Raw genomic sequence first — 27,488 nt, 5'->3', positions numbered from 1 at the left:
AGGGTAGAAAAGTTAAGTATATATAAGACAAATATTTAAGATCTACAAACAAGTTAGTTAGGGTAAAAATTTTCAGAGTAAATAGTATAGCTACTATTATATAAAATACAGTTACATTAATATTTAGATTTAGTTTGTTAATATTCATGTCATGATAGATCCAAATAGTTTATCTACACTTTTAAAAATCAGATAGTAAAAATTTACCATACGAAACAATTACCAGAATAAAAAGACAACCCACAGAGTAGGGGAAAGTCTTTACAGTTATTCAGCAAAGAATTAATATCCAGAATATATAGAGCTCAAAAAAACTAAACAACAAAAGAACAAATAGGTCAATCAATAATAAATAAAAGTGGTTAATAGATATATAAAGCAAATGTTTAATACCCTTAGGCAGGAAGAAAATAAAAGTAAAAATACATTAAGATTCCATCTTTCCTCTGTCAGAATGGCCATCAACAAGAAAATAAACAGCAATAAATGCTGGTCAGATTGCAGAAAAAGGAATCCTGTACACTATTACTGGGAATGTAAACTAAAGCAAACTTTATAAAAGTATTAAAGTTTTCAAAAAGCTAAAAATATCCAGGCACCGGTAGGTCATGCCTGTAATCCTAGCTTCTCAGGAAGCTGAGATATCTGAGAATCATGATTTGAAGCCAGCTCAGGCAGGAAAGTCCATGAGACTCTTATCTCCAATAAACTACTCAGAAGAAGCTGGAAGTGGCACTATGGCTCAATTGGTAGAGCGCTAGCCTTGAGCAAAAAGATGCTCAGCGATAACACCCAGGCACAGAGTTCAAGCACCAGGACCAGGAAGAAAAGAAAAACCAGAAACCTAAAAACAGATTTACCTTATGACCCTATCATACCCATACCACTGCTATGAATTTATCCAAAGTTGTTTAAATCAATATACAAAAAATATGCTTCCATACCCATATTTGTTGCAGATTCATTTGCAATAGCCAAACTGTGGAGTCAACCAAGGTGCTCAACCACCAATGAATAGGTAAATAAAAAATAGTACATATATATCATGGAATATTACTCAGCTATAAAGAAAAATGAAATTACATCATAATTAGGACAATGGATGGAACTACAATACATAATACAAGATAACCCAAACTCAAAAGACAATATTGCATATTTTTACTCATGTGTGAAATCTAGACCTGAAAGAATACACATGTCCATAAACACATCTACAGATATATATGTACATAGTATATGATTGGAACTATGCAACTCTTTGGGAACATGAGAAAGAAAAGGGATGGGAAAGAGAATGACAGAGAGTGAAAAATATAAAGTATAGTATGAGGATTCCATAAGGAATCCACTGAAAGCTGTTAGATAACATGGAGTTTGGAGGATGAAGAAAGAGAGTAATAGGACAGTTATACTGACATAATATTATCCGGTGTGAAATCCATATGTATCCCCTTTGTGCTATTAATATAAACTAAAAACATAAATGACTCTTTGGGGGATGGGTACTAGAAGGCTGGGGGAAGGCAGGTGAAATATGACTGATTTACTTCAAATGCATATATGAAAACAGAACAATTAAACCAGCTGAAATAGTTCTGGAAAGTAGGGGAAGAGGAACAATGATTGCAGGTGAGATTGACTGGGATACGTTGTATATTTGTGTAGAGGTGTTATAACGAACACCTCCTTATACAACTAAAGTAGCTTAAATATTTTTTTGTTTATGAAGACAGTTATTTCTTTCCATTTTCGCAGCATGAGTTAGTGATAAAACATAAGGAAATAATTATTAACACTTAAAAAATCAAACAGAACCTCATTAATTTGGACTGGGGGAAAGCCAGATTGAATCAGAAAAACGTCAGCATTTTACAAATATCAAAAAGAAATTTTTGTAGCTTCCAAATGTTTGCTTGCAAATTCACGGTACTATGTTAGATGTATATTGTGTTATATGTTAGAAATACATGTAGGAATTTAAATTACAGACATTATAAAATCATAAAACAAATGTTCTTTCTTACAAACTTCTCGAAAGCAAACAAAGTTTGTTAAGTATCTTAGGATATCTTTTAATGGAGCATAAAGTCTTTAGTTTCCTTAACATCAGGAGTGACTAAAAATATTTCCTATACTATTCATATGAGTGATAATCCAAAAGAATTTTAGCTACAGTACAAACTTCCTTGGCTCTTCTTCGCTTTTACAGCACCTCAGAGTACACAATTATCAAGAAACAGATGTTCAACTAAGGAGACACAATGTGGCATGAATTGAAATGGCAGAGTGAAAAATATGTCACCATAAAAGAAGGGCCAATCTTGCCTGAATAATAATAGTGGGCTTTGGAAAAAGCTAAGAGAGAAGCTGTGAAATGCTAGTGAGTGCTCTTGAAACTAGGTCATTTAAGAACTAGCTTGATGAGCTGGGAATGTGGCTTAGTAGTAGAGTGCTTGCTTAGCATGCGTGAAGTACTGGGTTCAATTCCTCAGTACCACGTATGCTATGGCTCAAGTGGTAGAGTGTTAGTCTTGAGCAAAAAGAAGCTCAGGGACAGTGCTCAGGCCTTGAGTTCAAGCCCCAGGACTGACAAAAAGAAAAAGAAAAAGAACTAGCTTGATGATGATGATGATGATAAAAATGGTAATATTTGTTCTAAATGATTTATGTTTAAACTCATTCAATCTGCTCTCACAGGTACTTTGAAGTATTATCATGGTTACTTCTATAATGAAGAAACTAAGGACAGAAAGGTGGCATAAGGCTAGACTGTCAACCACAGTGCTCTGCTGTATTAAGAGTACACGGAGGTGTGGAAGACAGTACACAGGTAATTTGAATTAAATGATGGCATGTTCCACAGATAACAGTAAATCCAAGTGCATGGTGAAAAATAATAGACTAAAGTTGAAAAGTATAAAAAGGAAGCAGCCTATGAAAATTGTAGTTTGTTTGTGGTTGATTTCTGTTTGCTCTCTTTTTTCTTGCCTTGAAAAGAGACAAAACAAATGACCCCTCAATCTCTGGATTGTAACCAGATGCTGGTTACCAATGTGTATAGATAAATGGATGGTTTATAATGGAAAAACATTTGTATCTGGGAAAGTTTATGCATGAGAAGGTATTTGTATTAGGACAAACACAGATTAACATTTCATTGTGAATAAAGAAGAAATGATATGATAAGGGGCTGGGAATGTGGCTCAATGGTAGCATGCTCACCTAGCATGCATGAAGCCCTTGGTTTGATTCCTGAGTACCACATACATAGAAAAAGCCAGAAGTGGCGCTGTGGCTCAAGTAGTAGAGAGCTAGCCTTGAGCACAGAGAGGATCAGGGACAGTGCCCAGGCCCTGAGTTCAAGCCCCAGGACCAGCAAAAAAAAAGAGAAAAAAGAAAAGAAAAAAAGAAATGATATGATAAACAGGTATTTTCTTTGATAAGCATCAAAAGTCACCAAGTTTTAGATTATAGTAGATTAAAAATCATATTCCTGAATTTACAGTTTATTCAGATATCAATAATGCTAATTTGTGGCAATGTGGACAAAGGTAAGGCTGAAGTTCAGTTGCTTGTGTTTACATAAAATGACTCATAATAGTCAAATAACATAAAAGTTTAAATTCTACTAGTTAGTAAATTCTGCTAGTTAGTTTAAATGAATTCAATAATCATAAACTTCAAAACTTTACTTGATAACAGAATGACAATAGAGTGCAATTTGTTTAAAGGAATTAACTTTGGCTATTTCTCAGAGGAAGAAGTGCCTTCAACTTGAAAAACCAATAGAGCCACTGTCCATACCTTTAGTAAGTTTGAAAGTCCTAAACTACTCAGTAATTACAGTGCTTAAGGAAGAAGAACAGGTAAAATGAGCTTCATTGAAGTTTCAAACTTCAAGAGCAAACCTATTCATCCTTTGCATTGGGAGCAGGGAGAGAATAAAGCCTTGAATCTGTAACCTGGATTTATCTTCTAGCCTGGTACCCCAACATTCCTACTGAGCTCCGGGAATATTGAGAAAAATGTACAAGTTATTTTTCCAAATGTTTTGATATACAAAAAATATTGCTCTGGTTTCCCACTTAAAAGCATAGAATGACCTAGAGCTAATTATTATAGGTTCATGTCTATAATCCTAGCTTATCAAGAGGCTGAGCTCTGAGGATCATAGTTAACAGCCATCCTGGGCAGAAAGTACATGATCTCCAATTAACCACAAAAGTTGGGAGCACAGCTATGGCTCAGATGGTAGAGCACTGGCAAAAAACTCAGGGACAGTGCCCAGACCTTGAGTTCAAGCCTCAGGATCAGTACAAACTGAGAGAGGGAGAAGGAAAAGGAGAGGGAGAAGGAGAAGGAGAAGGAGAAGGAGAAGGAGAAGGAGAAGGAGAAGGAGAAGGAGAAGGAGAGGGAGAGGGAGAGGAGAGTGTGTGTGCAAGGGGAAAAAATAGGATGAAAGAGGAACATTTTCCTTCTACATTATAAGGACCTTTCTTATGGCCCAACAGAGAACATACCATAGGTAAGTAGAGAAGATAGCAGAAGGCAGTAAGTGCTAAGTAGAAAGTAAATAGGATGGTAACTTATATCTAGGAAGAATGTTAACATCCAGACAGAATAGGATCTGTACCTAGCAAAAATAGCTATGATGTAAAGTAATCCAAAGTCACCTGAAGAAAAGCAGCAATAATCAGTTCAGGGAGCAGGTCTAACATGTAGTGGGTGAGATAGATGAGAAGAAAATGGCCGGTGTCCACTAAGAAATGTCTGAACTTGTTCATGGGCATATCACAACTCCTAAGATTCCCTAGAGCAAGTATAATTAAAGAGAAGGCTTTGTAAGGGGCCATATATTAACACAGGGGCAGAAGATACCCAAATGTAGGTTACTCGTCCTTCTTTTACCTTAAAGTTCAAATATCTGCCAGGAAGACTATGTAAAATTAAAGAGAATTAATGGAGTAAACAAATTTGAAAAAAATCTACAATAATCACCAGAGGATCAAATCAATATCCCCTCAGGCCTCACAATATCTTTCTATCTTTATATACTGTAGGTTTTTAAAACACATTTAAAAATATCTGCATCTTAACTCAAGAATGCCACCAGTTTAAAAGAATGCTGGTAATTTCCTGGTTTGAAAAATCTGCCTGGAGGAAGTAGTCAAGACTGAGCGTGTATTATTTAAATATTGTATTAGTGCATAAAGAGTTGTTTTGAAGTAAGGAAGGAAAGAATTTCAAAAGAATGCTGAATTCTGCAATTTGGGAAGACATTATGAGAAGAATTGAAAAGGTAGTGAAACTGGGGATACTTACACCAAAGGAAGCTGAGGTGTTACCCCACTTTGCTATATTTTAGGTTATATCCACATAAAAATAACGTGAAAAAAATGTGAATAAATTCATCCATAATATATTTATTTCAAAATATTTTAAGTTTTGTAACTTTCTGTTTAATTATATAAGGGAGTTGATGTCAGTTTCAGATGTCACAGAAAACTATCTGAATCCAAGCTTCCACTATCCTTGAAGAAATAAACAGCATCACTTAAAATGAGATAGACCTAAATTTAGATGACTGTTCTCTTGTATAGGGGTGAATCTGTGAAAGCTCAAGTTTTGAGGACAGAGAGATGAGAAGAACTTCAAAAGCCCTTTTCTTACTCTCTGCTTACATCCTGGAAAAGTCTGTCATCTGAAGATTTCCCTTCAGTTTGATTTGCATTAGAAGTAATCCTTACTTTCTTTCAGAACAAAATGTTTCCATACAGACTACATTTTGAGAATAAAACTAGCAAAACAGAAGTAGCTTCGCTAATGTACTGTTGATAATCTTCTTTTGAAAAATATAAACTGTGTTTTGGAAATAAAGATCACTTGGCAATTAATAAATTGTAAAATACTTGTCTTCTGCCAGAGTAGTTAGGTATGCAGTTGCCTGGTTTCTTAAAGTCAGATATTTTGACTGTTATTGGGAGGATAGGAAGCTTGAGGGCAAATAAACCTCTAATGTAAAACATGATACCAAAGAAAGAATTAAGCAAGAGAAAACACTGCTATAGTTATAACAAAGATAAATGATACCATGGCGCCCACAAAACAGTTTAAATGAATGTGTATTAGCCAAATACTACAAAAAGCCTAAGGGAATCTATTTGGACATAAGCTTAGAATACATATTTGCTATGTATTTTCATAGATTTTTCTGAGAAATATCTGTTCAGTAACTGAAAATATACAAAAATAAAAACAACTAGCATGAACTTAGATAAATCACTGGCTAATTTTTTTAGGTGCTATAATCACCATTACATTATTATAGAGGGATATAAATTCACTGTATGACTCTCAATCACTTCTCAATGTCATCAACATAGTATTATATTAAGATTGATTAAATAACTTCATGAGCCTCTTTAATTAAAGGCATGTTAACCTGAAATGCTTTTTTAAATACTTTTAAATACTTAACAGTAAACCAAACTATTAAGCAATAAGTTCATTCAAAAGAGCTGGATAGTCTCAAAACAATAAGACCTCGTATTTCGGCTAATCATTATACCAAAAGACTAGAATATTAGGAACAATGGCTGTTTGTGACCATGGGGCCTTATAAAAGCTAAATATAATTTAACTAACAAGACTTTTAGCATCCTGTGTGCGTCATTTTACTGTCTCAGAAACAAAGATTTATAAAATAGGGTCTCTAGTATCAAATAGCTTATAATCCAGTACAGCAGATAAAATAACCACCAAAACAATATGAAATGTATGATCAGTGCTAGTTTAGAAACATAAACAAAAGACTATAGTTATTCAGTAGGTATTCTAGTTTGATAAAGATCTATGGTATGGCTCAATGATATAGTGCCTGCCTACCAAGTGTGAGGTCCTGAGGGCAAGCTCCAGTATTGCTAAAAGAAAACAAACCATCCAGTAACAGAGAGAGAGAGAGAGAGAGAGAGACAGAGACAGAGAGAGAGAGAGACAGAGAGAGAAGCATATAGCTCAGCACTGGTAGCTCTCACACCAGTAATACTAGTTATTCAGAAGGCTGAAATCTGAGGATCGTGATTAGCAAGAAAGTCTATTAGACTCTTTTATTTCCAATTAACTACCAAATAGCTAAAAGTGGAGCTGTGACGCAAGTGGTAGAGTGCTAATCGAGCAAAAAAGCTTAGGGACAATGCCCAGGCTATGCGTTCAAGCCCAAGGACCACCAAATAAATAAACAAACAAACAAATAAATAGAAGCTTTTGAAGCTTGTTAGATTTTGTGAGATAGGGTTTTTTGTTGTTTTTGTTTTTGTTGTTGTTTGTTTGTTTTTTAAAGAACAAGCTGTGCACCCGTGGCTCATACCTGCAATCCTAGCTACTCAGGAGGCTGAGATATGAGGATCACGATTCAAAGCCAGCCTGGGCAAGAAAGTCCAGGAGACTCTTGTCTCCAATTAACCACCAGAAAACTGAAAGTGGCACTGTGGCTCAAGTGGTAGAGTGCTAGCCTTGAGCTGAAGAGCTCAGGGACAGCGCCCAGGCCCAGACTTCATGAGCCACAAAAAAAAAAAAAAAAAAGAAAGAAAGAAAAAGAAAAAACAAAACACACACATAAAAATAGGAAAATGCAAAAGGCTTATTTTTTAATACCAAACACAACTTATATTTGCTAAATAGCTAATGAAGAATAATGAAACATTTCTGATCAGGGTAAGTATTTTAGTAGTAACGGTAACCAAGATCAGGATTATTGGCAGATTAACTGGGTAAATAGTTTATTGGAAAAATAAAGGAAGCTGTAATACAAATAATGTACTTGAAAGGCAATCAAAGTAACATCATAAATACTTTCAGTAACAAGGAGTTGAACTGGGTTGGTGGCAGTTGGGATATAAAGAAAGAGATGGAAGTATCTTTTACAAACAAAATAACAAAATAACATGTAGACAGTGATAAACTACGAAAGTAAGAGCGCAGGTAGAGTTACCACTGAAGGGTGGGGTTCTGATTTCTGTACAAATCATGAAGCCCTCACTTGAACATGGATTCACCATCCCCTGCCTTGTAAAAAGAATACCGGTAGACTCCATCTATTCACAGCATTTGCTCAACTACTCAACCCATACACCTCCATTTTCCTGAATCACTATCTGGTCTCTTTTTATTCTTTTGAAACCCTGGCTCCTCTTTTTCTTCCATTGTAATTAAGCTTGTTAACCCTAGCAAAGAGCCCACAAATACCAGGCTTCCTGGCCATATTTGCTTCCCAGGAAACTCTTACCAAAACTCATTCCTGCCTGGTTTATACTAGCTTCCAGGGCAGGATTGAAATATGAATAGATACACGTTAGTTTAGAAGAGTAGTTTTGCTAAAATTAATAAGTGAAATTATGGGCACAGTGAGAGTTTAAGGAACAAAGAAGTTACCACTCTATATATGTCTGGCTGCTAGCTAGAAATACAGAAAAGAACTCCAAACTATAAAAACCACATATTTTCTAAATTGAGAAGAAAGTTAAAAGCATTAAAGATGATTCCAAAAGAAAAAAAATGCCAAGGAAGATATTTTGGTAATTTTTCTGACAAGGAAACAATGGAAAAGACAAGCAATATAGTATCAGGAAATAGTACGAAAGAGAAAGTATGTGTGTGTTTATTGGTTACAGAGTGATCAAACTTGTTAGTCTGAATTTTGAATTTTAATGTAGAGATGACCTCAATATTCTTTAATGAGAAGTTTTATCAAGGACATAGAAATTAAGCTTGCTAAAGGTGTGGTTCTACTGATCTACTGTTTGCTGGGCTCTGAGCCAAAAATGTCTTCATTCTAATCCTGCTGTGACAAATTTACTCCAAATCATTTAACCTCTCTGCCTCAATTTCCTCACTTACAAGAATACAGATGATGATATTGACCTACATTTGCAGAAGTGTTGTAAAGATTAATTAATGTTGTATAATGCTTTGAAGATGAAAAGGGTTGAGCATCATTAGTGGTATTGCATAACTAACTGCCTTTAATATGGAATTACTTATTTAGTTAGTTAGTTGGTCATGGGGCTTGAACTCTGGGCTTGGGCACTGTCCCTCAGCACTTCAGCTCAAGGTGAGCTCTCTACCACCTGAGCCACAGCACCACTTCCAGTTTTCTAGTGTTTTATTGGAGATAAGAATCTCACGGAGTTTCCTGCCAGGGCTGGCTTTGAACTGTGATCCTCAGATCTCATCCTCCTGAGTAGCTAGGATTACAGGCATGAGGCACCAGCACCCGGCTTAATATGGAATTTTTTAGCCTTTAATTTTATTCTTACAAAAGTTAGTAAATAAAATGGTCTACCTGCCTTAGTGACATTTACCGTCTAATGTTATCAAAAGTGTATCTAGATAGTTTCTGTATTTCAAGTGTTTCTCACAGCATACAAAGTTCCAGAACAGTTGGAAAATCGAGAATACCTTTTCAACCCAAATGTTCACAATACTTTGAATTATGAAATTTTAGATTTAACACACACCATTAAGCAATTAACTGGTATAAGCAAAAAGGAAGAAGCATAAAGCATTGTGTTATAACCACTACCTCTCATAGTCTTATATTAAAATAAGCTAAAAGTAGACAGCACAAAGGAAGAGACTGAGTTGTAAATCCATTAGTACTTCTATCTAGTCTTTTGTTTCTTCTAGAGGTTTAAGACAGCAATAGTAATGCAGCACACTCATTTTTTAAATTGAAGTAGTTAATGGACAAATAGAGTGTTTCCTCCCACCTGCCCTCTCCACTCTGATGGGAGCCACTGCACAGTGTGCCAAGTGTCCTTTCCAACTTCATGGTGTCCACACTCAGGCAGACTCACACAATCTATTCCTAATTTTCATGTTGCAAACAATTGTACTGTAAAAATACTCTCTCACATTTTATACCTTGAGAGCCTCTAATACTGTACTAACTTACACTACCACCCAAGACAGGACTGCCTTGCTCTGTAAATGCCCACTTTAGTTTTCCATTCATTAATGAGATCAAATACTTTATCATGTATTTCTAAATTATTGTGTCCTCGGTAAACTACCTTTTTCTATGTATGCCCATCTTTCTGTTAAATACTTTATACCTTTGTATGTTAATGACATTAATCCTTTGTTATATATTGGACCTATTGAGTCATTTAAAGTCTCTTCATCAACTTAATATAATGAAGGAAGTAAGAGCATATACAATATACTTGCTTTTTCTTTCAAAGAACTGGTCCTAATATAGCAAGAAGACACTTTGACTCCACTCAGCTAGTGCTGTGCATATGCAAAGTGCCAAAGACCCGAGCTCTATGGCTAGGAGACAGTTTTTCACAGCTGCCAACAACTGATTGGTACTCTTTTCCAGATAAAGCAAAACCTGAACAATTTCTATGTTCCAAGAGAATCTGTGTCTAATTCTTACTAAAAAAGATTAGAAGAAATCCTATGCCTATAAAGAAAAGTAAGAATCCCTTCACTTTTGTGAAATAAATTGTAGCCAAAAAAAAATCTTTACAAATCTTCTGCTGTACTCAAATTTGGAAATATTTCTCTAGGGCATTGTTCAAACTATTTAATTCACTTAGTTAAATAGATCTTGTCAATTTAACATTTTCCATATTGTAAGCAGTTTTGACATTTAGACAGTTTATCAATGGCTTCTTCACTGTAGTCTGCTTCCTTCTCTTCTTTCTACTCATTACATGCAACAAATTAAATTTCACTACTATTTAAAGATCAGTGCTGACCTTTGCATAGCCATTTTCTATGTTCCTATTAATACAAACATCTTGTTTGCTGATGCTCATTTTAAATATTTTGCTACACACAGTTTCTCTCATTCCAAAGAGACTTTATCTAGCTGAAGTGCATTTTTCTATGACCTTGCAAATGATTTCTACAGTTTACATTAGGCTTTTTTTGGGGGGAGGGGGTTTGCTTGCATAAGTAAATGGTTATAACTGAAATAACAATAATTTTCTCTCACCACCAGCCTCAACACAAGTACTCATCTTTCTGATTTCAAAAGTAAGAATTTAATTCTTCTAAGGATGCGCCTCAATCACAACAAAACAAGAAAAATAGAATGTTGGCAAGGTAATTCTAGATTGTAACTCTGTAAATACAATTTTATGCTACACTTGGATAGGAAAAAGTCACTTTAAAGAGAAAATAAACTGAATTTCAGGAATAATTACTAAATAATTCAGTTAAAGACAAGAGTATACAGAAATGTTCTTATCTAAACCAATGCCTGAATATTGAAATAATTTGTCAATTTAGAATCAGTTTTAAAAAGTATATAAATCAAAGACTACTGTGAAGTAAGAATGAAAAAAAGATAGAAATCCTTTCTCTACAAATAGGAGAGACAGTGAAAAATACTCAAGTGCCCTGCAGCTATACCACCTCAACCTTGTCAGGTTTCACTTGTCAACACGATGATGACAGATTGCCACCCCCTCCTCTAAAAAAACAAACCCTAATAACTGTTGAAAGAAGTGGCTTCTTATAAAAAGTGGAATATCTCATGCAATTTGATAGTTGTTACTTTGAAATCTTTCCCAAAAAAAGATTTGAAAAACTTGGAATCTAAAATACTCTCCTAAAACAAGGAAGTGATGGGTAGACATTTTCAAATACCTACAAATGCACTTGATGTTCATTATTTCATTTCATCCTCCCAGGAGCCCTCTGAAATTATGAAATATATATGTATATATGTGTGTGTGTAGATATACATAAATAGTGTGTGTTTGCGTATGTGAATGTGTGCACACCATCACAGACAGCTTTTCCAAGGAGCCTAGGTGCTTCCTCAGTCTAAATCTGTTATACTATAAAGCCCTTAATTTACAAATATGAAAACCTTGGGTGTAGGGAGGTAATTTGTAAGCTCAATCAGTTAGAGAGGAGAATAATTAGGACGGGAAATTCCTCTCCACCAATTATCAGTGTGGTACTCTACCTCCCTCCATCTACATGCTGTGCCTTTTGACACCTGAGACAAGTTACTGGTATAATTCACTCATTACAAAACTTTTTTTCCAGCCCACTTTTATTTTATTTTCCTAAGAAAGGTCTTGAAAAGTTTCGTGAATGACCATTTAGGGACTATATTTATTTAGTATACCAAGTTATAAGTAGTGATGTAGTAAACTATCTAATTAAAACTGTTGCTTGGACGTTAAGAATCTCTTCCCATTATTTGCATAGCAGACTTCACAGAGGATACAAAAAATGAGCTCCAACATAATTATTAACATTTTATGGCTGACTGGTAAACCAATCAATGTCTTCCTTTTAAATTACCATATTATTCAGAAGATCTTTTCTATGTTGTGTAATCTTATTTGGTAGGCGCTCTCATCAAGTTCTCAGCCTCTGAGTCTTCATGACCAGCTCTTAATGAAATGTAAACAGGCCCTGAATGCTCAGTTTATAAAAATTCTGCAGTGACTACTTTAACATTGTGATTGGCTTTTCTTTTATACACTTCTGTCCCTGATTAGTCATTTTCTCTTTATGATGCCTTGACCGAGGTTCTTATTCAAATAAAACTTTTAGTATTTTGTTTCAGTGGTTGTATAGAGAAGCAAAGTAGATAAGTTAGGAAAGAAGAGCCTTCTCTTATTGAAATGAAAACCTGTGAATAACCACCAATGTTCCCTAAGAAGGGATCAATTTCACCTTAATATTTTTTAACACACGCATACATCATCAGGGTTTATAATGCTAATAATTCTCTAAACAGTAGGAAACTATTACCTGATATTTATAAATCAGTAGAATAAAACAAGGAAGATTTTAGATTATGATCATGTTTTGCCCTAAAGCCCAAACAAACCACAATTAATACAAAATGTTCCTATGCTTTTAAAACTGTACTCTATATTGTACTCTATATTGTTGAGGATTCAACAGGAAAACATCTGGACATTTGTGGCAAATGATAATTATTCAATACATATTTGTTTTCCTTTCACAACTATTCATTATCTATAAAATAAAGAACCAAAAGTACCAACAGAAAAAAAATGTAGTTAGCTTCAATAGTATCATTTTCATCGACTTATTTTTAGTTTGGTTCAACCAACATTTATGTAAAATAGAGCAAGTGCCAACCACTGTGTGAAGCACTGTGCTAAGCTCTCAAAAGTATACATTTAAAAACCCCAACCTGCCCTTGAAGAGATTCACAGTGGGGGCAGAAAGTGGAGGAAAAAAAAACAATGAATTCAATTACATCAAAGGGAGAGGGACAGGGAAAAGGAAGAAGGAAAAAATTGGACTGTCAGATTGAGCCTTAGTCAGACAGCTAAGAAAGAGAACAGAGACAATCGGAGGTAAGAAGCAAGAAAAGTTCAGAATTGAAGTACATGACTCTTCAGGTTGAAAGAATCCAATAATGTACCCAATATAGTGAATTATAGAAACCTTGACCCTGAGTACGCTACACCATTATAAAATCTCACAACACTGGTGATAAACTATCCTAAAAGTTTACAGAGAAGAAAACAAAAGAACAAAGAAACAAACAACAACAACAAAACATCACATAAGAAATATCAAGGCATAAGACTTTTTCATGAGCAGTATTGGAAGTTCAAAGATAAGAAAGTTATACTTTAAGTTCCTGAGGAAAAATTATTTTCTACTTATTCTATATCCAGTTAACTTGTCTCTTGAGTGTAAGGTTAGGAAAAGATATTCAGAGAGGAAAATGTAAAATTTTAACAATTAATGCATTGTTTTACAAAAGTTAGTGAAAACTTGTGTTCTACTAAAAAATAGAATTGATTCTGTAAGGTTAAAAAAATAAGGGAAACTAACACAAGGAAAAGAAAAAGGTTTCCCAGAGTAATGATGGAAGGAAATCCCATAAGGATATCTGTGCCTCACAAAGATAATAATAAATCTAGAGCAGAAGATCAGACAACTAAAGGATGCATGTTTCCAAGAGCAATAAAATTAACAAAGTAATAGACTACTTGGTTTATTTAGAGAAGATTTACAGTTTGGCTTGGCAAGTTGAGAATAAAGAAATAACAGGTCTAAATAATACATTAGGAGGTAAGGCAATTAATTAAAGAGAAAATTAGAAATCATAAGAAATAAAACATATCTTAGTTGTCCTAATTTGGCAGGGATAGTTTTAGTTGTTTTTTTTTTTTTTTTTTTTGAAGATCTTACCAATCAGTCGTGTCTTTCCTGGAAACCACAGTGATTGTAAAGTGACTGGAGAGATGGATGGAGAGAGAAAGGTGGGGATGTGAATACAATCATAAAACTCAATATACATACATGAAAAATGAACCAGGTAACTTGAGGGGATGAGTGGGGTTGGAAGAGATCAGGGAGTATGATGGAATGGGTGACACTGATGCATTGTACTCATAATCTGACTTGCTGAATTGAAACTATTTGTACAACTACTTTAAGAATTTAAAAAGTAGCCGGGATGCTGGTGGCTCACGCCTGTAATCCTAGCTGCTCAGGAGGCTGAGATCTGCGGATCACGGTTCAAAGGCAGCCCGGACAAGGAAAGTCCGTAAGACTCTTATTTCCAATATACCACTAGAAAATGGAAAGTGGCGCTGTGGCTCAAGCAGTAGAGCGATTGCCTTGAGCTGAAGAGCTGAGGGACAGCGCCCAAGCCCAGAATTCAAGCCCCATGACCAACCAAAAAAATTTTTTTAAAGAATTTTTAAAAAATGACTGCATCTCTCCTTTGTTCTTAGCAAATACAAAATGGAGGTATCTCTCCTACTTTTGGTTTAATTTGTGGGTCTCAGTAAAGAATCAGGGCTTTTCAGCAAGAGCAATTCTTAGGCACCTGTTATATTACCATCAAGATCATAAGTTTTAGTGTAATCACATTTCTGCACAGCTCTCCATTCATTGATCTTAAGAAATGAACAGTTCGTTGTTTTTATCCTTCTTTTGCTATGATTCCACAGGAATTACTCAGAAAACAATTGAGAATTAATCTTTTCATTCTTTTCCCATTTTGAAGCATTTAGAAAAAATGGAAGAGATGACAACAAAGGAAGTATGAAAGTTATGTTTTGTGGTATTAGAAGTCTTCAAGACTCCATGTTTCCCCAAGAAGGTCACTGCTTTATTCTAGACTGAATTTTCAAGGATGGCAGTTGATCTTAGAAAATATGGCTAATGTCTCTTATGGAACAAAAGGGAAACATATTCACTGTGAAGTGTCATTTATTTCTCCAAAGCAGGCCTGTTTACTGTTAGAATATTTGGATTCCTTAAGCTTGAGTTTCCTCCCCAGTGATGCAACCCACTGTGTGTGCATGCTACCTAGCCATCTCTTAGGTCACATTGGGGAAATGAGGGTCAGGGAATCAGAGCAAAAATGCAGCTCTTCATCTTGACCCTGGAGTCTCATGTTTTCTATAAGCATCTATGAACTATGATAGACTAATAAATCTGACTCTTATAAGTTTCTTGATGGAAAACAGAGATGAAAAAGAAAAGCTTTATGATATGTTTGGGGTTTGTTGTTGTTTTTTTTAACCTAGTGAAGAGTGAAGAAAGTTCTTTTGCTGACTGAAGCAAGAACAGTAGGAAGCTAAACATGAGTGATTTTGGAAAATAGCCACTGTGGGGGCAGAGGGAGAGGAAGAATGAACATCTATCTCCCCTTTGGCCTGTCACCTCTCAGCTGGATAATTCTCTTGATTTTCTTTCTGCCTGGTTGATAACTATTTCCTGTCCTCTCCATTTCTAAAATTCAGACCCTCTGCTCCTTTCCTGGGTATTTAAATAATTTTTCTGAAGAATTTCCCTGATCCAACTCAACCCACTGACGGGTTAATCTTATAAAGAAAAACAACTTATCAGAAAAATTCCTCATTTAAGTTCCTGGTAAGGGACTGGGTATGGTAGCACATGTCTGTAATCCCAGCATTTTGGAGGCAGAGATAGGATGATCTCTGGTTTGAGGCTGATTCTATACAAAGGCAAGAGACTATCGAAAATTGACTAGGGATCTGGCTGCAGTGGTAGAATGCTTCCACTCTACTCGTGAGGGTGGCATCTACTAGGGATTCCCATTGCCAAGAGAACAGAGCTTCTGCATGGCAATCAAGGCCTTCATCATCATTTCCCTTTCATACCTTTCCAGTTTTACTTCCTCCAGAAACCCAACAACAGACACTAGGTGATGTACCTGTTACTTTCGTAGCCTCATAATTATACACCATTTACAATGATATCCTGTTCACCTGGAATGCATTTGCTGTCATTCAGAAATTGTTTTATGTATCAGATGCTACCTCTTCTATGAAGGACTCCTATTTCTTAGTCAGACAGAAACTTTCCTATGACTATATATATATATATATATATATATATATATATATATATATATATATGTTATATATATATATATATACTTCCTATATGTGTGTGTGCATTTGACGTTCGAAGTATATTTCTACTCTAAGTAGAAATGTGTACATTTGCTGCTCTAAGTATATTTCTACTTTCACTGCCTGATACCTTTCAATCACTCTCATTCTTTGACCTCAGAGACACTGTACTCTTGTTTTCCTCTTGCTTCTTTCCAGATGCTACTTCTTACTGTTTTTCACTGTTTTCTTCCTCTGTCCATCTCTGAAATGTTGAGTTCCTCCTGTCTTCTCTTTATTCCATCCATCCAAACATCTCATATACTCCAATTACCACCCGTCTCCATCACTCTTCTGAGGCTCTGGTTTACATATCTAACTGCCTACTGGCCTTCTCCCCCACAATATTCCCCATGGACTTGAAGTTTACCAATTCGAAAACTGAATATATATTCTCTGTTTTCAGCTTCTCCCATAGTTCTAATCACAATAAATGGAAGATAATTTATCTGTTTACAAAAGCCAAAAGTCATTTTCAGTTCTATTTCCACCAACCTTCCATTCAATCACCAATTCTTGCGTGTATTGGTTAAGTATTTCACAAACTCGTGTTTTTACCATCCCTCCTTCCTACCATCATAGTTTATATTCCCCAACAACTCTCCAACAATTACTCAGAAAGTCCTCAGTATTCCTGCCTCTAATCTAATTCCTTCTAATCCATTTTCCACACTGTGCCAGGACAATTTTTCTGAAAAGCAAGGATAATTATGTAACTTCTCTGTGAAGTTTAAATGACTTTTCATTACATTTAGGATGAAATCCAAATGATACACAAGCTCATGTTTGCAATCAGTCCTTACACATGGTCCTAATCTCACTTCTGAATACTGAAGTCTGAGTCCCACGAGTTATACCTTGCTCTCTAGTCTCTTCCTATTTCTATAGCTTATTTCATCTAGAATGCACTTACATATCCCTACTTCCTTCTCCCTTCCAACTCTTTTCCTGGCTAACCCTAGGCCTGAAGTTAGCCAAAACTTTCTTCAGAGAGTTTTCCTCAGCTAGTCGCCAGTGTAGCTAGCTCATGCCTGTAATTCTAACAACTCATGAGGCTAAGATCTGAGAATCACACAGCTCAGACAGAAAGTTCATGAAACATCTTCAGTTAACTCCCCCACCCTACCCCCCAAAAAAGCCAGAAGTAGAGCTGTGGCTTAAGTGGTAGAGAGCTAGCTTTGAACAAAAAGTTGAGGAGCAGCACCCAGGCCAATAGTTCAAGCCTCAGGACTGGCACCAAAAAACAAAAAAAGATTTAGGTAGATGGCTGGCTAAACACAATTCTAGTATAGATAATTTCAGAGAAATGATGATGCTTTCCTTGACCACAGCCCACATCATCTTAGTTACTAATTGTTAAAAATAACCTGTATTGGGCTGGGAATGTGACTTAGGGGTAGAGTGCTTGCCTAGCATGCAAGAAGCATCGGGTTAAATTCCTCAGAACCACATACACAGAAAAAGCCGGAAGTGGCTCTATGGCTCAAGTGGTAGAGTGTTAGTCTTGAACAAAAGAAGCTCAGGAACAGTGCCAGGCCCTAAGCTCAAGCCCCAGTACTGGTAACAGATAAACAAACAAACAAACATAACCTGTGTTTACTTATTTCCTCCAAAAAATTGTAAACAACCTAAGCCATGCAGATGACTACTGTACCCCAACACTTAACAAACATAAATCTGTTTGTTATGCCAGTTCTGAAGCTTAAACTCAAGGCCTGCACACTGCCCCTGAACTTCTTGGCTGAAGCCTAATGCTCTGCTACTTGATTCACAGCTTTACTTCTGGCTTTTTGTTGGTTAATTAGAGTCTCAGACTTTCCTGCCCAGGCTGGCTTCAAACCATGATCCTCAGCCTCCTGAGTACCTAGGATTCAGGCATAAGCCACCAGTACTTGGTTCATAAATATGCTTTAAGTACATTGTATTTTTGTATATTTTCTTTACAGCTTAATATCAGCCATTAAAATCACTAGTGTCAACACCTCCTTTAAAAACATTCATTCACATATCATTCAAGGAAAATATTTTTAAATCATGTATTATCTTGACAAACACTTTCAAATGATAAGAACTCAACAGTTACAAGGCCTTATACTTTTAAAAGTGTAAATTAGCAAAAAAGATTTAACTACCTTGACAGAATTTCACTGTCCAATAGATCTGACAGTTGAGATTCTACCACCTCTAATATTTTTTTAAATTTTAATTTATTGGAAAGATGTACAGGGAGGTTACAGTTACATGAGTAAGGCAATGAGTACATTTCTTGTAGAGCATTGTTACCCATTGTTTGTTTTTCTCCTACTATCCCTTCTCTTCCCCCCTACCACCCCATTTCTTCCTCCCCCTTCCAGCCCCCCCAAGTAGTAAAGTTCATTTCCAATATAGTGTCTTGTGAGTATCATTGTTGCAATGGGTCATCCTATGTCCTTGTTTCAGCATTTTGTTATTCCCCTTCTCCTCCCCAAAATTAGATAAATGTATATACAAGATGCAGGGTACCAAATCAAATATAGTGAAAACAGAGGATATACCCTAGGGGGAAGAACATACAAAAGAAATTTTAAAAATCACATAGTACATTAAAAACAACAACAAAGAAAAACTTTTTGTGTCCTTATCTTGGGGTTCATTTCATTCATCATCATCTTATATGGTCAGATGTACATAGCTTTTGAGCTTTTCTGCTTATCTGATAAGATTATCCTAGATGTATACTAATTATTGCAAATGAGGAAAGCCATGGGACCTGTTCTTTGGGTCTGGCTTGCTTTACTTAATATGATTTTTTCCAAGTGTTCCCATTTCCTAATAAATGGGGCTACCACCTCAAATATTTTAAAAATTATTTATAGAAATCAGTCATTTTTAATACTAAAAGGCATACAATATGAATTGCAAAATAACTCTTGTTACTGAAAACATTTACAAAATAATATAGTATCAGGGCTGGGAAAGTGGCTCAGTGGTAGAGTGCTTGCCTTGCATGCATGAGGCCCTGGGTTCGATTCCTCAGCACCACATAAGGAAAAAGAAAAAAGCCAGAAGTGGCGCTGTGGCGCAAGTGATAGAGCGCTAGCCTTGAGCTGAAGATCTGAGGGACAGCGCCCAGACCCAGAATTCAGGCCCCATGACCGGACCCAAAATAATAATAATAATAATATAGTACCAGTAATGAGAATTCATGGTGGGTATTTGTAGCTCAGACTTACCTTGACTATTTCTTTTGTAAGTCTTGAACCCGACTAGAATTTTAACATTGCTACAAAATACTGGTTAAAAAACTACTGATAAGGCCGGGTGCTGGTGGCTCATGACTGTAATCCTAGCTACTCAGGGGGCTGAGATCTGAGGATCGAGGTTCAAAGCCAGCCCAGGCAGTAAAGTCCGTGAGACTCTTATCTCCAATAAACCACCAGAAAAACTGGAAGTAGCGCTGTAGCTCACGCGTTAGTGCACTAGCCTTGAGCTGAAGAGCGCAGGGACAGCGCCCAGGCCCAGAGTTCAAGCCCCATGACCGACAAAAAAAAAAAAAACTATTGATAAAATATTTACAATAAACATATTTTAGCAAAATTAAAATTTTATGAAAGGTGAAACCATAAGCGTATAATTAATTAGCAAGATAGCTAACTTAGCACTTTCATTTGGGTAAATGCCCAGGAGTGGGAGTGCCGGGTCACAGGGGAGCTATATGTGGAGTCTTTTGAGGAACCTCCATACTACTTTCCAAAGTGGTTGAACAAGTTTACACTCCCACCAACAATGCAGTAAGGTTCCCTTCTGTCCACATCCCCTCCAGCATCTGTTGTTATTAGAGTTCTTGATTATAGCCATTCTAACTGGGGTGAGGTGGTATATCTCAATGTAGTTTCGATTTGCATTTCTTTTATGGCCAGAGATGTTAAACATTTCTTCATGTGTCTATTGGCTATTCTGATATGGAAAATAGTACTATCTCACTGCAATCTGGCTAACTTTTTGGTACCTAAAACTCCCCTTTTCGTTTTAATAACAACATTAGACATGGTGTTGTACACCTGTAATCCCAGCAAGAGGAAGGTTGACAGCTCAAGGCTAGTCTGAACTATCTAGGCCAAGCTTGTCTCAAAAAAAAAAAAACATACAAACTGTAGAGATACAAAGATAAAGGCAGAATTTCTTTGCATTGTTAAACTTCGGTAATATGTACTTAAAAATAAACTGAATAGCTGAATATAATCTGTTCCATGAATGACAGTTAAAAGAAAAAATACCTGGCAAAACCACGAAGATGGACTGCTATCAAATAACTTTTCTAGTAATACAGTTCTTTGTAGTAAACTCTTCTACTACCTACATGTACTCAGAGAATATATATCAATAATTCTAGTAGGTATTGTCATTTATATGAGTGGATGAACAGATAAGTCATTTTTCTTGAGTTATTCATATATGTCTTATAATCTTTAGTACTTAAATTATTTCATCATTTTATTGACATTCTAAATAAAAAATCAAATATTGTATTAAGAGGTTATGTTCTAACCAGGTGCTAAAGATTCATGCCTGTAACCCTAGCCACCCAGGAGGCTAAGACCAGGAGAATCATAATTCAAAGCCAGCTATGGCAGAAAAATTTATGAGACTCTATCTCCAAAATAAACAACAAAAAAGCAGGACCATAGGTGTGGCTCAAGTGGTAGAGTATCAGCCAAGTAAGCATGAGGCCTTGAGTTCAAACTCCAATAGTGCCACAAAAAGGGTTGGGGATATTAATTTCTAAGGAATATAATAAAATCTGAAAACAATAGGATTTTATAAATTACGTAGAAAACATTTTCTCAAGCACTACATAAGTAACTTAAACATGGTCTGCAGAAGCATATTCAAGACATTAGAAATGAATATGGAATACATATGTATGCGTTTCTGTTAGGAAATATTATTTAACTTACTAATTGTTTTTATAAATAATCAATAGATACAAACATTTGTCTCTAAATATTTTCTAAAACATCAAAATGTTTTTCTTTCATAGGTGATTTAAACTCCTTTAAGTCAAGAGTATTAATAACCAGTATTCTTATGAACTTTTAAAACTCATGAAATTGAGAAGATTCACAAAATGCTCACCTTTACAACAATTAATTATGTACACTGTTCAAATAGGGCAGCTTGCTGGTATAAAAGCCCCCTCTTATGGTGGGTTAAGGAATTGACTAAGTACTGGCAAGAGACACCTTTAACTCTTCATTCATACTTATGATAAACATATGAATCGCTGATTTATATTATAATACTTATAATCAGGTCTGGTTCTGACTGCTTCTGTTAAATACAAAATGCAGAAAGGAAGAAAGTTGCAACAATATCCATTATATATTTTCTAACTAAAACACTGATTAGATTCCACATTTCAATTTTCAATTGGCTCCACTTTGATTTAAAAGCCTTGTAATCCAAAGGATTTTGGTAATACTTTATAATTTTATAAAATACAAATGTTGTTTACCAGCAAGATTTTCATGCAACACATTTTATAGTAAAAAGTTATACAGTTTTTCATTTCACATTATTCTTAAATGTCTAATGTTGAAAAGCCATTTATTTAAAATTACTTTCACTATAACACACTTCTTGCTTTTAAAAATCACTCATTATTGCCAAAAATATAATAGCAGGTGTTAAAACAAACAGAATTTGTGTGTGTGTGTGTGTGTGTGTGTGTGTGTGTTGGTCATGGGACCTGAACTCTGGCCCTGGGCACTGTCCCTCAGCTCTTCAGCTCAAGGCTAGCGCTCTACCACTTGAGCCACAGCGCCACGTCCGGCTTTTTCTGCTTATATAGTGCTGAGGAATCAAACCCAGGGCCTTATGCATGCAAGGCAAGCACTCTACCTCTGAGCCACCTTCCCAGCCCCATAGAAAATATTTTTATTTTACACCTGATATTATAGTAGCAAACACTGGATTTCTGCATTTTTTCTCCTCTGCCCAATGAAGACATTATTAAATTTTAAAAGGACATCAGATTTATGTAAAAGCAGGCCTATGTAACTATAGATTAAGTAATAACATCAAACTAATGAAATTATAAACCAACTTGGTTTTACTACTTCACTTTCTCATCTCCCTGGGTTAAATTTTTAGCCAGCACTTGAGAATCAGCTACAGCAATCCCATCACCTTAATGAGTATTCTATGTGCAACTCTTCACACACCAAACAGAAGGCTTGCACAGTTTATACATACGGCTTGCACAGATTATCATCCAAACATCTAAATAAGTGTGCAAATAAATACAAATCCAAAATTTTATAAAGTCTAAACAAACACATATTTCCGTATCAATTATGTATACACACATAAACACATATATCACCACACTCTACCAGGCTTCTACATAGCTAAGAAGTTGAGTTATAGTCATTAAAAGGATTATCCAAAATAAGTGCCTGCATAGCAATATCTTGGACAGGGTTTGAATGAGCTATATATTTAACAGAGCGTGTCAAATGTGAGGATTCCCATTCATGAGACTATATGTATTACCTAAATGAAACTGTTTGAAGCCTGAATACTGCATTCAATAATACAGGCCTGAGAAGGAAGCATTTTCCCCCTGAAGTGAATTTGATGCGTCTGAAAGACTGATAGATTTGGAAGAAAAAGCATAGCTCTAAAATAAATTAAGTATTCACAGAACAAACACTGTAGCTGCAAGAATAATTCAAGTTTCCTATCACCAATATTTCAATCCTCTTTTAAAAGAATGGTTTCTGGGGTCAAAGGCTACTCCCATTTTTATGGCTATTCAGGCCTCTGGCTAATGTAGCTAACATGGGTGCCCTTAAATAGTGGCAATTGTGATAATGGCTATATCTGCAAGTGCAGCAAGTCATTTTATAAAGGCTGCCAACTGCTATAAAAATAGTGATTTTCAATTCCACAAATTGTTTCTATAGTTTTATCTAAAGCTGCTGGCAGGAGTCAAATAATAAATCCATACATTTAAAATAAAATATTAATTATCATTCTCCAAAAGTTCCAAATACAATTGAAATAAATTTAAAATGAAAATATGTATCACCAAATGAGCTATGAGCAATGATCCAACTGCTTGGACGTACAATATTCCCAAGCAGTCTCTAATGTGTATATGTCAGAGTCTGTGCACATACATATCAATCTCATCAAAGGAAAATAACTCTTTCCTATCAAAATCCTCGGTTAATTATGGGGAGTAATCTAATTATAATCTATAACTAGTAGTATATATTATAAAGAAGCTAGAACATATTCTGAAATAAACATGCCATATATAATACATTACAACTCACTGAACAATATTACTTCAAAATAAAGTATCAAATAAACAAAATAAAAATTTTATAGGTTAATAGTCAAAGTATCATAACATTAAAGGAATAGTATTCCATAAATATCTAAAAATGCCATAATTCTTACATAGCTGTATATGTTAAAATAACTTATAGTTCTATGTTGTTTCATTACATATTGAAATATAAGATCAGGTGTTAGGCTGGGGATGTGGCTCATGGAAGAGCACTTGCTTAGCATTTGCAAGACCTTGGGTTCAGTTCCCAGCATGGTAATAAATAAACAGATTAAATCAGGTTTTTTGTATGTTTTCTATTGTAAAAATGTTGTACGGAGGGGTTACAGTTACATACACGAGCAAGATAATGTGTACATTTCCTACTGAGCATTGTTTAAACCAGTTTTGTATGATTCTGTATCTGATGGAAAGTATGTGATTCATAGAAAAGTAAAATTAAAACATAAATAAAAAATATGTAATTCTTTAAATTGTGATAACCTATTGAAGTATTTGACTCAGATTTTGCTGTGATTATCAACGAATGATTATAATGGTAAAATAGAAAAGTATAGCAATCACTGTAATTACAGCACCTGGGAAGTTGAGGAAGGAAAATTCAAGTTTGAGCCAGCCAGGGTATACAGCAAAACCCTGTTTCAAAAAACCTGGGAATGGGCTGGGAAGATGGCTTAGTGGTAGAGTGCTTGCCTAGCATGCATAAAAGGCTGGGTTCCATTCCTCAGTACCACAGAAACAGAAAAACCCAGAAGTGGTGCTGTGGCTCATTTGGTAGAGTGCTAGCCTAGAGAAAAGAAGCTCAGGGACAGCATCCAGGCCCTGAGTTCAAGCCCCAGGACTGGCAAAATTAAAAACAAAAAACCAGGAGTAGGAGTGGGGAGGTAAATAGCCTCTTGCCTCATTCTGTACTTTCAGAAAATTGAACTGCACTTAAATACAAATGTAACTAGACACAAGATTTTTCATGAAATCAATGGATGACATAAATGAATTTTGTTTTTAAATTTCCAAACAGGAATATTTCTTAAACTGAAAAGGAAAACAAAAGAAAAAAAAGTTAAGAATGGGCTTTAAAATAGCCATTCAGAATCGTTTCTTTTCCTCTCTTTATTTTAGCATACAAATAAACCAACAATAATTATTTCTCACAAACTGCCTCTTCAATATAATAATTTTAGAACCTGGAATTACATAAGAATGTGAGATTTGTTGAAATGGATAAGAGAAAATATGCTAAGTGGAAACTATTTTGCAAGTTTTAACTGATCTACAGTTTTTTGGTAAGCTGATATATAATATTGCAGATAATTACTCAAATCCTAGGGCATTTTAGAAAGATTTGAAATAGTAGAAAATAAGTATTTAATTATAGTCAGAAAGATATTCACTACTTAAATATGTATAAAAATTCAATTATACTTTTTGGGTTTATTGGGGGGGTAGATTGATTTGAAATAGTGAAAAATAAATTTGTTTAATTATAGTCAGAAAGATATTCACTACTTCAATACGTATAGAAATTCAATTGTACTTTTTGGGGTTTATTGAGGATAGGGGTGAGAATGATTTGAAATAGTAGAAAATAAGCCTGTGTGATTATAGTCAGAAAGAAATTCAATAGTTAAATTCAAAAGTTAAGAATTTAAAAATCAAATTAAACATTTTTTCTGCTTTTTTGTTGAGGTGCACAGTTAGTTGATCTTTATAAAAAATATAAAAATATATTGAGAACTTTGTGATCTAAATCACAAGACAGACTCCCATTTGAATCCCATACCAATTAATCGAAAAACAATATTTTTTCATCAATTCTAGTACTTTGAGAATTCATACTTTCAAATAGTTTCCCCAAACTACAGTTTTAATTTCATTCTCTTTAAAAAAAAAAAAAAAAAAAAGCATATTTCATTGTATGGTCCTAGCACAATTGCACCACCTAGTGTTCAGTATGTAATAATTCTACAAATTTAATAAAGCTTTCTCAATATTAAAGAAAAAAATCACTATCAACACCACTACACCAACACACAACACTGACTATCCAAACTTTAAATTTTTACCTTTGTTTTACTTACAAAAATTTAACAGTTTGAGATTAATTAAAAGTTCAAATTCTGTGTTCTATTTAAACTTCTAAATGTGTGCTGAAATGTATATTTCAAATGTATTCAAATTTATTATTTCAAAAATTCATTTTTTAATCTAGAATGTTTTAACGTCAAGATTGACAGGAAAAATGATGGTGTGTATCCTCCATACATCCTCTTCTCTTCCTGAGGGTAACAGAGTAGGATCTTGCTCCTAATCTCCACCTACAATCTCTTTTTAAGAGCTATTGAGTTGTGTATGGAAAGATATACTACTGTAGGTTTCTCAAATAATTACTAGACTTTTTAAAAATTAACATTCCTGTCAGTATTGAGTAATAACTTCTTTAAACGTGTATTTGTGAATGATAAAACACCATAATTATACTAAGTTTACAATATTAACATGGCATTCACTTGATAATTTACATGATAATTACAAGCCATTTTGGCTTTCTCCATCATAATCAGGCATAAGTGATAAATTTCTTATGAATTACTATAATCAACATTGCCATTATATAGTTTAAGTTATGTACATATAAAAGAAGCTGCAGAAGGGAAAGGGCTACCCCAAGTGGAACAGAAAGGTACTCTAAGATCTTCCAAAGACTTCATGATCTATTATCCTCACTTGGGAGAGCCAATCTTATTCCTTTTCTAGCAGCAGGGTGTCATGGCTATGGATTACAGAACTCCCTGGCTGGTAAGTATACCAGTTTTCCAACTTGCCAGCCTCCAGTGTTGAAAGCCAGAAGAGAGCCAAATACAATTTGGCTTGGAATAGTAGTCCTAAGTGTTAAAGTGTATGTGTGTGTGTGTGTGTGTGTGTGTGTGTGCATGTGCATGCACATGAGCACGTGTGTATGTGTGTGAAAGAGAGAGACAAGATGAAGAGACAGACACAGAGAGGCAGAGAAAGAGAGAAATGGAATAGAGGGCTTTGATCTAAATTGCAAACGAGTCCTAACTCTCCATTTGAGCAGCAGAAATATGAAGTATACCATCAGATCTTCCTTAGATAATGTCTATCTCCCTTTACTCTCAAGTGATCTTCCTTAGATAATGTCTATCTCCCTTTACTCTCAAGTATCAGGTCTCTATCACCAGGAAGCTTCTTATCACCTAATTACTATGATAATTTAACTTACTTTTCTATTTGGAAATTTTACTTTTTCAGCCTCCCTATACTTAGGGATGACTAAAAAAAATTGCTTATGGGGCTGGGAAGGTGGCTCAGTGGTAGAGCGCTTGCCTTGCATGCATGAGACCCTGGGTTCGATTCCTCAGCACCACATAAGCAAAAAGCAAAAAGCCGGAAGTGGCGCTGTAGCTCAAGTGGTAGAGTGCTAGCCTTGAGCTGAAGAGCTGAGGGACAGCGCCCAGGCCCAGAGTTCAGGCCCCACGACTGGACCCAAAAAAAAAAAATTGCTTATTTGTCTAAAACTGACGTAACTGAACAACCCAAGTGATACCTTTGATGCCACAGTCAGACCCACCTAATAATAGTCAGGTGTTCTTGAACTATTCACTGTGTCTTCGCTCGCAGCAGAAGATATGTCCAAATATGGCACTTCCTTAGCAAAAATGAGACAATGAACTACAAAA

At 35.2% G+C, this 27,488-nt stretch overlaps 1 protein-coding gene across 3 annotated transcripts in view; it reads right to left on the bottom strand.

Annotated features, from left to right (window-relative positions):
* The window catches only part of LOC122117516 (WD repeat containing planar cell polarity effector), a 254,959-nt gene that overhangs the window by 201,105 nt on the left and 26,366 nt on the right, over nt 1-27,488 (bottom strand). The gene's annotated exons all lie outside the window — the stretch shown is intronic.

The sequence above is a fragment of the Dipodomys spectabilis genome, unplaced genomic scaffold, assembly GCF_019054845.1.
Source record: "Dipodomys spectabilis isolate Male_0828 unplaced genomic scaffold, ASM1905484v1 ptg000141l, whole genome shotgun sequence".
Classification (NCBI taxonomy): Eukaryota; Metazoa; Chordata; class Mammalia; order Rodentia; family Heteromyidae; genus Dipodomys; species Dipodomys spectabilis.
This window is presented reverse-complemented; position numbering and strand designations above follow the sequence as displayed.